We start from the raw sequence: 16,169 nt of genomic DNA on the forward strand, positions 1-16,169 counted from the left end.
TAGCTGTGGACCTCCATCACTGGGGCTGAGAAGCTAAGACTTACCATAACAATCCCCCCCCTGCCCCCCCCCAGGGATGGTTGAAAATGGCCCTGACTCACATTCTGTGGAAACTGGTATTTATGAGGTATGTGGCCGGATATCCATTTCTCAGGAGGCTGTAAATGATGGAGGAGGAGGGGGGTAGGGGGGTGTCTTCCTTTAGGATACAAGACCAGCTCCTTACCCATTATACTATTCTTCCTTCCCTGGTCTGACCTTCACATGCTTCAGCATTGCACCAGGCTGGATCCTGAGAGGAGGATTTGTCATAAAAAAGAAAGAAATGTCTGCACTGGCATTCAGGCCTGTTTGCTCCAGAGGGATAGGAAATGTCACTCATCTAGAAGAAATGAGATGGGTTTCCTTTCTCACACACACAAACAGTGCACACACACCCGGGTACAGGCAAAGTGAACATTCCTATTCTTGCACCCAGGGAGTATTTAAAAAAATCAATCCACAAATAGCAATTATAAACTTTATATGGGGCTGGCACATCTGAACAAATAAGGCTTAAGGTGGAATTTATTTATGTGGGGAAGATACCACTGAACATATAAAGTTTAAGTTGAAATTTCGCAGCTGTACACCGAACATGTCAGCCCTTTCACAGCGTCGTTTCAAAAATAAATAAACATTGAGTGAGTGTTTCTGGGGACCCCTGTGTCATTGCTGTGAAACCTTCGAAAAAAACAAGACAAGAGAAAGATAGCTTTCATTCGTGTGCCATTCCGCAAAGGGTCTGTCTCACACAGCAGGGCTGCTCTGCCTGAATAAAGGGCTGTCGGAGGTAGAAGTCACCGGGGTACGGCTGCGATGTTTATGGTGCGGAATTCACAGGCAGTATTCCTTGGCAACCGGCAGCAGTGTTTACTGTCTGAGGGGACCTGTGGCTCGGTCCCCATTGTGTCAGCTGACCTGAGGAAAGGCTCTGGGAAACATGTCTGGGAACCCAGTGGAAAATAAGACACATGGGACACACAAACTAAGAAAAGAAAGCGTGTTGTCTGAAAAGGACTGAATGAGAAAAAAGCAGTGAAATTCATCATTTGGGCTTATAGAATTCCCGGTTTTGATAATACATTTGTAATAATTATCGCTGTGCATTATTCAAAGTTAAGGAACTGTGGACTGTTTCAAGGAATGTTTCATCCCTACTTCACAGGAGGATCACAGAGCCTTTAAAAGTTGTTTCCAGTCACAATATATCAATCTTTTGCTCCCCTAACATAGCACAGAAAGTCATAGATTGAGAAGTAAAGCTTCTACTCCCATTGACAAAAGCTTTACTTTTCAATCTATGACTTTCTGCGCCATGTTATTCTATTTAGATGTGGAAGAGAAAAGAAAAGCCCAGATTCACAGATGTGAAAAAATCAAGTATTGATCTGCCATTTGAATTCACCTGTCTAGTTTAATTTGGATCTTTTGTTTGACCTGTTTGTTTCTGACAGGATTGTTTGATGCATGTCACTCCATTCCTATGCTGATGTGATCAGTTTTTTATGGTTACTAGCCTCCACTCCAATGTTTGAATAATCGCAGTGTAAATTCAGTTTACCATCACTGATTACCAAATCGCCAGTGCTCAGTGATTGCAAGTGTATATATTTCCACACTGCAGGAAATGGCCTTATTGCACATCTCAGTGAGAGCTGCTTCAGGTTACGAAAGCAGGTTCCAGCAGAAGTGTGCTCGCAGCACCTCTGGGACATCTGGAGAGAGGAACTAAAACTGAGCGTTCTGGTCCTGAGATAATTCATTGGTTCATGGCTGATATGACTGTAACTGTAACAGGCAGGGGAAGTGACTCAGGCTGTGGTGGTTGCCGTGGCGCTAAGTTTCCAATTAAGCGTCACACCGGAGATCCCCGTGTCTCAGGAGAGAGGTACCTGCTATCACTTCAATTTCCCTTTTCTTTCCATCTTTCTCTGTCCTCTACTGGGTCAAGTTTCATTTTGAGTGTGTCTGTGTGTCTTTGCGCAAGTGTGTTTTAAGTTTAACAAATGGGAAATCCCCTATACCTAAACCAACACTCACGATTACGATGTGCGTAATGTTCCACTTTAAATGGAGGAGATGCCCCCTAAAATGAACACCCTGTCCACATTCCCTATATACACAAATTACAAGACAATTCATTCAGAGCTACAATATGAAGAACACCTTATTTATAAGACTGACTTATCCGAGTAGTGATGTTAAAGACACTAGTTTTTCTGACTTTCATTTTTAATGTCAGCGCGTCTCTTGACACTTAAAAACCATAAAAATCCCCCACAGTACCACCTTTCCACCACCCACGTTTTCATGTTGCCCAGAACAAACATGTTGCTGCCAAGCTCTGTGTTCATTTAAAGACTAATCATAACGATTCCCAATGTAAAGCCATCAGGTACAAATTAAATATCAAGTTAACACCAATATCAGAACAGTTAACCCAGGTTATCCAGAGGCAATACCAGCCTGAACACGTTTTGGAGTCAAAGAGGAGTCCTAATTCCTCCAAAGTAAATGTCACCACGAGGTTATTTCAGTGTTTGGCAGGAAAACACTGCGAAATCATCCCTCCCACATCTCCTGAAGACCAGGTGGGGCTCTAAATGTACTGAAATCCACCTCCACTCAGAAAAGGCAGTATGGAGTAAACAGCATAAATTAGAAGTTGAAGCTCCAGTACATTCAGGCATTTTACTGAAAAAGACATAAATCTGCACCCTTGAAAAAAGTATTAGTATTTAAAAAGGTGTAAAACAAGAATGCTTAGTACTGAAATCTATTCCCTCAATGCCCTAGAAATTTGAGAACAAAGTACATGGTTCATATCTATTTTTTGTGCGGTTAACTTTTTAATTGAGTTTATATGTTTACATGTTATAATTGTCATTATTTATGTGAGAAATTAATTAATATCAATAGAGTTACACACTCTTAAATTAGCATATATTGACAGACAAAATATGATTGCATTAAGTTCTTTAAAGGTTCCATTGCTAAATAATTTGTCCGCCCCACGCATACACAGGGAGTATGAATTTGAGCCAGGACTGAGGAATATATTTCTCTCCGGCTGTGAGAATGAAATTTGAGATTTTGCATTTGGGACAGATAAGTGTAGCTTTGCATCAGATTACATTTTTGATAACTGAAGGGGTCACAGTTGGAGATAAGGAGGCCAGATTGTCTGACTGTCCAGGTCCATTATTACGTGATTCACAGTGGCAGCCAGGGACTGTAGCTAAAGACACCCGTTTAAAACACTGTTATTTAATAGTCATTGTGGGCAGAGGAGTCAGGAGGTAAACCCAGGACACACAGCCTTCCTCTCTCACAGCAGCTGTCCTGTGAGCGAAACACTGCTGCTGTGACAGGCTGCCATGTTCTCTCCTACCTCCTGCAATTTGTTTTGCATTCTGGGTAACCCGTCTCCATGGTGAAGGGCAAGGTCTGTGGCAGCGACCCCTTGGGATGCGCTAAGCAGCGCAGAACGACCTCATCAGGGAGTGCTCTACATGCCCCCCCCACCCTTACTGCAAATGCCCCACACCCACTTACAGGATACATGCTGCAGCATCATAATACTAATAATAATAAGAAGAAGAAGAAGAAGGAGGAGGAGAAGGAGATGAGGTGTCAGACTTAAATTTTATTTATTTTGATGACAATGATACTGCACGGAGCCGGTCACTATTTATAGGCTATGTTTTATGTGTTCATAACATCCAGCACTGTGGTATCCACTTATATTGCAGTGTTAGTGTCCATTACCCCACTAAAGAGTTAACGTTTGAGGCTCCAGGGACTTGTAATGGTGTCTCAGCGAGAGTTTCCACTGTGTATCTGTTTTACAGAATCTCAGCAGCAGCTACAGGAAAAACTGTAGACAAGAAATGGAACAGACAAGATTATCTTTAAACTAAAGCAAAGACTACGGCACGCAGGAAGACACATTTTACAGAGTTTGTCAACAAAGAATAAGTCGTAGTCAGATTGTAGTCCATTGGGGAACTTTATGCACATGCACTGAGATCGAACAAACTTAATTTATTAACATTTACATGAAAGCTAGTTTGAAAGCATGCTCGCTAACTAGCTACGCATTTCCTGGTGTGTAAGAAAATGTGAGAGCATGAATCATCTGCCCAGGTAACGCCGGGAAGCTCCATATAGAATGAGGTCATATAACATTACATTGTGACTCATTTTCATAAGCATGCTTTCTTGACAGCCTAGGCCTTGCTAAATTTAAAAAGTATGACCCATTCTTACAGTCCATGTAATTCCATAAATATATGCAGCCATGACTATACCTCAAAACATGTTTTATAGTAAATCAATCAATAAACAGGCATGCATGTTGTAATAAACTTTATCTTGATTCTTGCAGTATGTTACCACTCGGCCCCTAGCAGAACAGTAATAAGAAGCTAATTGGTGTGGCTTCCTGTAATGCAATGACCAACAAGCTAATCCTGCTCCAGTTTGTGGCCGTATAGGATGACTGAAGCTAATGCTTTGGCCCTAGATAGTTCTCCTGATAACTGTTCACTGCATTTCCAAGTACTGTCAGTTCAAATTCTGGTCAACAGTAACAGAAGAAGCACTCTTATAGCAGCTTGTACGAGCCAGCCAGTGTTCAAGGGGAGTCCATAGGGGGGGAATTCCTTTAAGATAAAACAACAACATACAAAAGGAAAACATAACCCCATTTTTGTCGATTGAAGAAACTATACTAGAAACAAAGTTTTAACTGCACTTTTCTTTTGTAAACTGAAAAATGGGAGGAGCCATCATATTCCTTCTGTGACTAACTGATTTCAACCAGTCAAAATGTTTTTCAGCAGAGAGCAGCTATATGATTGGACCAGTGAGTGAGTGACAACCTTGGGTAGCTCTATCCATTGTGCCTTTCTGGAAGCCCTGATCTCTCCCACAGCCCCTTGACTGTAGAGGAGCAGATTTTCCTTTCCAGATTTATTTACCCAGCATAGCTGTTATGTTGCGCTTGTATTTCTTTGTGCTTATGTGAGCTGGCCACGGAGGGCCAGGCATGCTAGGAGTTGGGTTATGCAGCTTTCCTGAGATGGGGAATGTCAAAAGGAGGGCAACTGCCCAGGCTTCAGGCCTCTCTGAAGCGTCTGAAAGTCAGCAGTCGCGGACCTCTGTGGGCTCATGGTGCATTGAGACTGGTAATGTGAGCTCAGTCCTGACCCCTGAAAGGCAATAGCTGGGAGAGGAGAAAATTCCAGAATCCTTCAGTTAGTCAGTGATGGCGTGCTGACCTGTACACAAATAAACATGGCAGCAGGTTCCTGCACAAGAGAAGTCTGAGGCAGTCGTGATCTACGAGCTGAACAGCGATCCTATTAACTTTTACACAAAATGCTGTCCTCGCTTTGCCCTTAAGACTTACATTCCTGAGCAGTGTAACACGGACCAGATTGATAGACAGCGACGCAAAATAGTCTTCCTGTCTGGAAATATGCTGAGCCACAGAATGTGTGAAACGCTAGAGTGGTGGTTTCCTTTTTCGGACACACTGCCTGTGCAAGGTGAGGTGAGCATATATCTCTCAGGGTGATGATACTGTGAAGCATTCCTCTCAGGATGCTGTTAATGTGAAGCAATCCTCTCAGGGTGATACACTCTCAGAAAAAAGGTACCATTCAGTACCTAGAAAGGTACAATCACTTGGCATTAGTACCTTTAGAGGTACAGTTTTGTACTTGTACAGAATTTGTACCCTTGTGTACCTTTATTTCTGAGAGTGTACTGCTCTGTGAAGCATTCCTCTCAGTGTGCTGTTACTGTGAAGCATTCCTCTCAGTGTGCTGTTACTGTGAAGCATTCCTCTCAGTGTGCTGTTACTGTGAAGCATTCCTCTCAGTGTGCTGTTGCTGTGAAGCATTCCTCTCAGTGTGCTGTTACTGTGAAGCATTCCTCTCAGTGTGCTGTTACTGTGAAGCATTCCTCTCAGTGTGCTGTTGCTGTGAAGCATTCCTCTCAGTGTGCTGTTACTGTGAAGCATTCCTCTCAGTGTGCTGTTACTGTGAAGCATTCCTCTCAGGGTGCTGTTACTGCACTGTGAAGCATTCCTTTTTCTCCAGAGATGATGTACATTGCTGAGTGCAATAGGATTCATTTCCGCTCGCTGTGTGGCTCTGCTGGGGTACCTCTGTTAGCGACTCGACCCCCGTTTGACCTTGCGCACCGGCAGCAGGTCGGGTACGGCTCCAGTGAAAATGCCAGGGCTCAGCACTGAACTGCCAGAGGAGCCACTTATCCACTAACACGCAGAGGACCAGACATTTCCGCAAGGCCCCACCTCTCTCTTTCTGTCTCTCTCTTTCTTTATTTTGCCCTCCCTCCCTGCGGCTCTCAAGAGTAAAAGCAGTGTTTTGGCTATTCCCAAACACACCAGTTTTATGATAACTAACACTATCGCCATCAGGGGTGGTGGTTTTGCCTTCATAATGTAAACATTAGCTTATCATTTGTATGATTTTTAAGAACATTGTACAGAAGAATTACAACAAGAACATTTACAAATTAAATGAAAACACACACATGGACGCACGAACGCACACACACACACACACACAGTACATTTAAACTCTTGCCATTGAAAAAAAAAGTCAAAAAGCTGTATGAAACTAAAATGCGGTTTCATGCCCTGTCACAAGCTTACCGTTTATGTTAATACAATGAGTAGAAACAAAATCATAAATCGCAAGTAAAAATTGCTTCTTTAAAGTGCATGTGATCAGACGGCCAGGATCCTGTTTTGGCTGAAGCTTCTGTTCTACAGGTAGAGCAGAGCACTCTCCCCATGACACTGCACAACAGTCGCACGCTTGTAACACTTTCCTCATGGGCAGCATGGACAGAATGGCAATACGTTTTTCTGGGAGTATCCCAAAATGGATTTGAAGAGAGAAGGAAGAAGAGAGGGTGGGGCTTGAAAGTGCATGAGTTAATGCCTTCCTGTTTTTCTGTCAGAGTCACATGTCAACTGACATCACCATGACCACTGGTGCTCTTCTGACCTATGATAAGTTAAAGCATGACTGATACAGAGGCATGGACTAAAATGTCCAGTATCATCAGATATCCACAAACGTTATCTCTTTAGCCCACAGGCAGACATGCGTTCAAGGGGTTGCTTTTAACATGGAACGGCTGGGATCACATGAAATATCCCAGTGCAAACAACAATACAAGACCAAACAAGAAAATACTGAGACAATAAACTAGCGCAGCCTGCATAGAATGAAGTGGTTATCAGACTAAGACAAGCAGTCATAACCATACCACACATCCTGTGTGGTTTCCCTGGGATGTGGGGATTTAAAGGATAAGCAGCACTGTTGCTCCTATGTCAAATACCATGCAGTGGAGTACACAAGCAAGTACTGTAGAATTAGGCACTTAAAAATATCAGAGACCATAAAACCATTGCCTGTTTTAAAATCAGGTTGTGTGCACCTTTACTGTGAATTACTAAATATCCTCTGATCTTCAGTGCTTATAATTTTATGTGTATGTTTATATTTTTGTACAGAAATGGAATGTGCGAAAATATATTTAAATACAATATATTATCTAGACATAGCAACATGTCCAATATATGGACAACGGCAAATACATGTAAATATCTACTTTATTATTTTGTTGTTGTTTTTAGAAACTACCTTCCACCCATGTTGATTTTACTTCTTATCTTCTAGACACACGCACATATATTACATATATTACACACATATGTTACATATTACAGTACATGCTATTTTTTGTGCCTCATTATGCTTATGTTATTCACATATGTTTTCGCTTTTTACCTACTGTAAAGCACTTTGAGCTGCCCTGTGCATGAAAGGTGTTATACAAATAATTAAAGTTTGAGTTTATAATGTTGCAAGATGTTCTACGTGTCCGCTCAACGTTTTAGATGTTGCAACATTTTAAATTTAAAAATTCACTGCTGTGTAATACATTATATTTTCCAAAATGTATCTGCAATATATTTCAATATACTTCCATTCTGTAAGGGTTTTTCTGAGTTACCAAATATTTAACATTTAAATTTTTGTTATGGAATGAACCGTGCAAGCAGAGCACTTACAGATGTAATACATATGTTTAGTATTTTACAAAATAAAGATTATTTTTCTGACTATTATTAAAATAAAATAAAATTAGAATTGTACTCAGGTATGGGGAAAGAGTTCAACTTGCATCAGAAAACAAAATGAAAATATTTTGCATATTTTATTTTGCAATGCAAATGTTTAACAAATAGCATACACAGAGCCTTGCCAGAGTTGCTTCACATGCACAGAGGAAAACAGAAAATGGCCAGTCACAGGGTGGAAGTCATTAAGATAGCCATCTCCCCAATGGGCAGCAGAAGTCTTCATGCCATGAGACTGGCCTGTCCAATTAAAGTGGAGGGAGAGTGTGCCTGTGCGTTTCTCTCACAGCAAGGCACTGTATTCAAAAAGAGTTGTTTATGAACACACTGTCAATGCTGTTACTGTTAAGGATAATGTTTCTATGGTAGGGGAGGGAACACAAAGTCATTTCTCATCAGTGTACAGGTTACTAACCCCCCCTCCCCCCCCCCCACACACACACAACAACCCCAACCCCACCAGAGACAGGAAATGTAAGCACTGCTGTTGTGTTTTCAGCGGCTGTCATTCGCTGTTTATGTAACATGGCGGTTATTCATTTTGTTCCAGCGTTCTGTTGATATTGGACAGGTCTTACTATTTACAGACACAGGTTCTGCTTTTAAATTTTCCTCGAGCTCCATTTTGGCTCCATGAAGACACAGGTCACACTGCGGTTAAATGGCTCCGTTTACCATCATTAGATATCGGACAATGAACTGCGGCACAGATGTGTGCATAAAGAGGAGGCCGTCTTGTTTTCCTATCTAACAACTTTAATCACTGATTGCCAGCCAAGTTTTCTATGCTTTGAGAAAGGGGAGGATAGAGTAAATAATTATTCAGGCTCAAGAGCTATTCTAGTAGCCTTCTCAGCTAACATTTGCGGGTTCCAGAACGTTCCTGGAAAGTTAAATCATGTGACTTTATCCAGGTTCCTAGATGTCCATTCAATGTTATTTTAAGTTGGAAAGAACATTGCAAGAACGGTATTAGAACATTATTATTTTAGTTAAATATTGGAACAGTCCAGTATGTGAAAGAAATAAATACATCACGAAACCGTTTTTCATAGCAAGGTTAAATCAAACCCAATTGCAAACTACCAGAGAAATCTATGTTCCAAGTACAGTAGAGATTCTGACACATACTGGTCAGCGGTGTATACTGCCATTAAGTGTGAATTACCTGTTTACCCTGTTAACTAATTAAACCATAAATGAACAAAGATAGGAAAGCCAGGCAAAGGATACCTATGATTCATTCATTCATCTCACACCTCTACACACATTTTGGAGATGTTTAAAGAAGCTGACAGCCTGCCACACCACTGATAGGTATTACAACGTGCCAGTAAGGCAGAAGTGGGAGGTGGTTTCCTGATGCTTTGGATGGACCCAGATGATGTTGGAGAGGTCACTGATGGCTGTTTTCACATATTTAACATAGTTGCTCTTCTATAATTTATCACCACTCTTGCACATATAATTATGGTGTTACTCTATTGTTTTGCTCCTCTTTCAGCTGCAAAATACTTCCTGGGGGGGCGGGCATTTGTGTGTGTGTGTCCATGTGCGTGCATATATGTGTGTGCGTGTGTGTGTGTGTGTGTTAGTCTCAGAGAAAACCCAGGCTCACCAATGCCAAACATCCCCATACTGCTATACTTCTAAATTTAGGCATGTCTTTCCCTTATCAGACAGCTAATGTTGGCCATGTTAAGAAATCTCTTTGCTGGCAAAAATCCCTGACTCAATACAAGCCAAGGAGCCCCTGCCTACATTACAGATCAACATGTCATCCAAAGAGCCCGCTTCTGCCTCCTGTACTGCATGATTTAACAACATGCCCTGCATCTAAACAGACACAGACACACACATGCACACACACAGACACAAGCATGCACACACATACACACACAAATGCACGCATACAGACACACAAATACAGACACATACACACACAAGCAGACAGACACGCACACACACACACACACACACACACAGACAATCAAACACAATTACACCCACACATACACACACACAAACACACACAATGGATTTTTAAAAGAACAGATAGTTCACCTGTGCATACAGCTCTGATACAAAACAAACATGAGACAATGGCCCCATAGAGATGGCTATACGGACGAATCCAGCCTTATCAAAATGAGAGGGAGGCAGAGAGGACAACTCAGGAATAGACCTGGCCTTTAGATGCCCGGCCCATATCAACTCTGCAATCAACTCAGCCATCCGAGCCGTTGCCTCACAATCTACTTTAAACTCACACAATGCAATCACTTCACATTCTGAGGTCTGAGTCTGACCTCCTTCACTGGAGTGTTTCCAAATCAGAACTACCCTCGAAGACGGCATAGGTTTTAAAGTGATTCATTGCCTACATAGTGTCTGACACTACTGCATTTAATGTAAACAAGATCAAGTGCAACCAGAAACTGCAAATCAAAATGCAATAAAACCTGCCTAACGCTTCAAGTGTGGTAGGACTTAGTGGGAGTCAGATCAGCCATCTTGGGAGCCAGTAAGATTTTCAATTATCATAATACTTACTATGACTTTTGCAGTAAATTAGTCTTAGACAGTGTGATTATGACTTGCATAGCTGTGGTCCAAACAGCTCAAATTCAGAATCATAATGGCAAAGCGTGGAATGTAATTCTCTTCAAGGGCTACAGTCTCATAATTCCTTACATAAATAGAAATAGATTGTAGAATCCCCATGTGTCTGTGAATGTGTGTGTGAATGTGTGTGTATGTGTGTGTGTGTACATGTGTGTGTGTACTTGTGTGTGTGTGTGTGTGTGCATATGCTTGTATGTGTGTGTGCGTGCATGCTTGTGTGTGTGTGTGTATATGCTTGTGTGCCTGTGTGTGTGTGTGTGTGTGTGTTTGTGTTTATGGGAGGGGCTAAAGTGTAGGTCCAGACTGTGGGGACTGGATAACACTGTTTACATAATACCACCCTGACAGGACACAGGACTTATTTATCCCAGGATTACAGCATGTTTATTAGGGCTGCCACTAACGACTATTTTTCTATCGATTAATCTATCGACTATTTTACCGATTAGTCGATTAACCTAAACGATTAATTTTCCTCCAAAAAAATCAAATTGACCATTTAATTTAAGTTCACAGTGTTTTCCCTACCATAGAAAGCCTTAGGCGATTTTGCGGAGCCCCTTAAGCCGAATGAACGTGAAAAGGCATTTAGGCCACATATCAGAATGAATGTAAAAATAACGGTGATGCGCTGACAAAAACAAAAAAAAACGGAGAGGTGGCTTTATGGTTTTAAACACTCCGCGCTATGATGGCATTATAAATAGAAGTGGGTGATTGACTAGCGTTTTTATGTTTTTATGCATAGTAGGTTAAATGCATTTACAGAATATAGTGGTTTTTTTTTCTTGATATAATTGTGCCTCCGTGTTAACACATTACTACGGTTGCTGGTCAGGCACTCTTCACGGTAAAAAGAAATTTTAGGATAGCGCTTCCGAATTGCTTGTGTCCAAAGTGCTGCGACAGAAACAGTGATAGATTTACCCACTAGCCACATCTGTCAAAAATGTAAACAAGTAATCCAGGTTTCACGGTCGGGAAAAATTTTATGACAAAGGTTAGCCAGCGAAGCTAGTTAGTTGACGTTCATTTTATTTTGACAACAAACTGTATGTGTCGTTGTATAATACAGCACAAAACAAAGGTTTAGCTACATATTAAAGTGCAAAACTGTCGGTTTAAACTGGCAACTCCAACATGATACAAATAAATAAAAAAGAGGGCTTATTATTTAAACCAGTAGTGCACCTCCAAAATAAATCCAAGTTTCTATTAAACCCATTATCAAAGTAAAAAAGTTAGGTCTGCATATTAAACAAAGTGCAACATGTTTAGCGTGTAAGAGACAATAGTGTCTAGCTCAAAGTCCATCTCAAATATTGGAATCAAATGTCTGTTAGACATGTGTGTTCTAATGTAAGAATGTCAACACATGTTCTGGACTTACAGTAGGCTAGCTCTTTTCTTGGAAACTTTTCACTACTAACTAACGCTTACATTACAGTGTGAAATATCCACATTATATAATACCACTGACCTATTTAAAGACACTCAATTTCAAAAATAACGTATATAACCGAAATATTTTGAGCAGTAATACTTACACAGCAATGATGAAATTTTATCTGTGTTCAGCAGACAGAGGCAGAGACAGTAAATCAATGACCGTTCTATCTGCTTCTGTTTTGCTCAAGAAAACAATGTCAGATAGGTCTATCAGCAAATATATGGCTTAGCTATGCCCAAAAGTCCTCAATAATAATAGTATTTTCCAAGAAATTACGAGAAATCGTTGACAACGTTTCGTTAGGTCCAGCGTCTTTTACTGCTATCCAGTTCCAATACCTCAGAGTGATACCTGGGTTCTCAGCGGTTGATGGTGAGTTGGCTGACACTTCCTGTTACAAGTAGATGGTGTTTCTTCAATTCCCTGTAATACTAACAATGCAAATGTGAGAATAAAACAAATGGTGTCCAATATGTAATGAGCAGTGAATAAATGAATAATAAGCACGGTGCCTCCACTGTGGAACTACTACACCAAAACATTATGGTATATTCTGCATTTCCCCAGAAATCTACTATAAATATCCTTATTTACAGTATATGAAACCTTAACTAAACAGAATACGTAAGGCAACAGTGCACAGAGGAGTAACAAACAAGATGATTTATTTCTCTTGACCAATCATGTAGGTGTGTGTGTCTTTTTCCAAAATAAAGTACAAAGGGACCCAAAAAGAAAAATATAAAGTCTCCTTTAGGAATTGCCGCTTAAATGTAGTATTACCAGTAATAAAGGGTGTTGTATATTATACCACAAGGGGGATTACTTTCATTTTTAACCAACAAGTGACCCTTATCTGTTAGAGTAAGAACTGGGCATAGTTAAGCTCTATGAAAATCATTGTACATTTACATGTATTTACTGTATACTCCAAGGTATAATTTAGACTCAGGCGGGCTTAGTTATAGTTCCCAATAAGTGTTTATATTACTGTGGCTTTTAAGCTTATACAGGTGCTTTACACTCCAATGTATTTACGCTACCATTATATATTTAAAAATGATAATCAAGTCAATACTGTTATAATTATAATATGACTAAACAAACCGCCTTAAATGTTTCTTCGCAATTTAGAAAGCCAACGATCAGTAACCATTCTTTCCATTATCTTACAAATAACTGCTGTGAGGGCAATAGGCCTGTATGATCCAGGGCTGTCGGCTTCCTTCCCAGGTTTCAGAATTGGAACGACCACTGCATGCTTCCACTCAGCCGGAATTAGCTCCTCCTCCCACACTGTATTAATCAAACATAACATCTCCCCCAAAGCAAAGTCATCCATGTGCTTAAACAACTCATATCCCAGACCATCTTTTCCAGGGGTGGTATTATGCCCTTGCCTTACTGTACGCTTCAGTTCTTGAACACTGATTGTCTTCATCAAAGCCTGAAAAAAAAACATGTATTTCATGATAAAAGACACAGTTTAATAGAACTGTGGTGGAGAACCATCCCAATGTCCCCCAAGACATGAAGTTTGACCCTTCAAAAGAAGCAATGTCATTCAAGTGATGGGAGATGGCAGCTGAGATTATGGAGAGCTCAGGTGGGTAGATTAGAGTAGAAGTTTAATTGAAAATTAAGATTAATTATTATTAAACTGTGACTTTTATCATGAAATATACATGTTTTTTTCAGTCTTTGATGAAGACAATCAGTGTTCAATGTGGAGGGTGGACTAAAAACAGTTTGGGTCAGTTATGTGGCTCCTGTATTAAATTATTCATAAGGTCATTATCAGATAAGATTATCTGATAATGGAACTTAGGCAAGTAAGTATACGTGTAAGATTCTGTCATTACCTTTCAGATTCAGTGTGACTCTTTTAAAAGATGGTTCCATCATGCCTTGGAATGAGTACACCACTCCTCAACAAGGTGAAGAGAGGAAGATGGAAGTGTTGTCTCTGTTGCTGATGTCCATTTGTAAGTCAATAAAAAACATTTAATTTTTTATTTTTAAACAAATAAAATTCTATATTTTCCTTTGGACAACTGTCACACAGACCAGAAAATTGTCAGGCTATGAAAATCAAAAATGTTGATACACTTTCTTTTACATAAAAATGTTTCATCTGTTTTTCAGAAAACCAAAGGATTTCCACGACCAATGTGATGTGCTGGTTTCTCTGTTTGTTGATGTTGTGTCTATCTGCTGTTTGTCTGCTGCGTGTTTTTGTTTTTTATAAATTCCCAAACCCTTTTACAAGAGGCCTTTTGTCTGTTGACAAACTTTATAATTCAAAAATGTATATACATTTTAGTCAATAAAAAAGTGTTATTCCCTTTTTTCATAAAACCAAGGGCTGTGTCAGTATTCTGTAAGCAATCCAATGGGAGGCCTGTGAATTTGGGCAGTGTGATTTGGAACTGTATAGTACATAATAAGACTCTATTGAGCTCTTATAACCTTATTAAATAGCTAACATGGAAAGCATTTTTGAAAATTAAGTCACATGATAAAATGAATGTGACATGTCTTTAAGGGTGATTGCAAGACCTTAAAAAGTCTGAAATTGTCTTAAATTTATTTTTGTTCATAAAATTGTCTAATACATCATGACAGTTGAATATATCATAGTGCATTTATCTGTGGTTACAATGTGTTTGTATTTGAATGGTAAAAGCCTGCAATGTGTCCTTTTCTTGGACCAAAATAAACATTTGGACAAATGTCAATGTTGTCGTTTTAGATAATTGTAAAAATGTCAAGTAGCTAAAAGCACAACTTGCCTGTGCTTACTTGTGTGGCAAACTGTCTTAAATGTTATTCTAAGAAGCATTTAAAATGTCTAAAAAGCCTTAAATTTAACTTGCTAATGCATGCAGACATCCTACTTTAATATGTGGGGGATCCTAACTGAAATGTAGTTCACCGCTTGAAAAAGACAAAAATACTCAACACTGTTATAATGTTGAAATCATTGGTCTATGGTTATTACGGTCCTGAAACTACAACAATGCAAGACAATGTATATTTTATTGACAAGCAGTTTTGGGTGTTTTAATTTAGTTCTTGTGCACTTCAATCTGTTGACATATCAAGAAATTGTAATGATGGTAATGCCATCATTTTATCAGAAAAATACTAGGGAGGATGTAGTCATGATATTCTGTCAATATGCTGCAGTTGATGCTTATGATGGTGGTGGAAGTGATTATGGTGATGAGGAGGTACTGTATATTATACTAGCACATATGCTTTGGGGGACCTGCTATGGACATTGCACTAGTGCAAGTCACCCTTTTTATGTTGTTTTTGTACTAGTTTTGTATGTTTGTCTCATCTTCTGTACCATAATTATGCTTGCTGCAGAACATATTGCCTACCTAGAAATGTAACTTGAACCTGATCTCAATGGTATTCTATACAATGACAAAAAAGGCTTTCTATTCTATTTGGGCTTGCTGTGTACATTTCTTATTGCTGCACTAAGTATCTTTGAAAATAAAATTTGAAGATATGAATTACAGAAGCAATGGCAATTCATTGGTAGAATAGAATGGAGATCAAAATTACAACACCATGATATACCTTTTTTTAATACACAAAATCTAAATGTATGGTCAGGGTTTAGTAAGTAAGTGACCAATCAGCAATGTTGTGGAAAGGTAAATAACGTAATAAAGAAGTTTAAACAACGTGTCAGCGACGTAAATCTATAACGTTACGACGGATGACTGGCTGGCGACGTAATCACAACGTCGGGGTAAGGTTATTCTATTACATTGTCAAACGTAAAGTTGTAAGGACGTAATTGTTACGTATCCACAACGTTGTTTTGCGACGTCGCAGCGACGG

General features: G+C 39.7%; 1 long non-coding RNA gene across 1 annotated transcript; it reads left to right on the top strand.

The window, feature by feature from the left end:
- Positions 1-1,710: 1,710 nt before the first annotated feature.
- LOC118217799 lies at positions 1,711-15,765 on the top strand. The gene is made up of 3 exons (XR_004763298.1): positions 1,711-1,930; positions 14,178-14,293; positions 14,454-15,765. It is a non-coding gene; the product is annotated as an uncharacterized LOC118217799 (long non-coding RNA).
- The last annotated feature ends 404 nt before the right edge of the window (positions 15,766-16,169 follow it).

The sequence above is a fragment of the Anguilla anguilla genome, chromosome 18 (assembly GCF_013347855.1).
Source record: "Anguilla anguilla isolate fAngAng1 chromosome 18, fAngAng1.pri, whole genome shotgun sequence".
Taxonomy (NCBI): domain Eukaryota; kingdom Metazoa; phylum Chordata; class Actinopteri; order Anguilliformes; family Anguillidae; genus Anguilla; species Anguilla anguilla.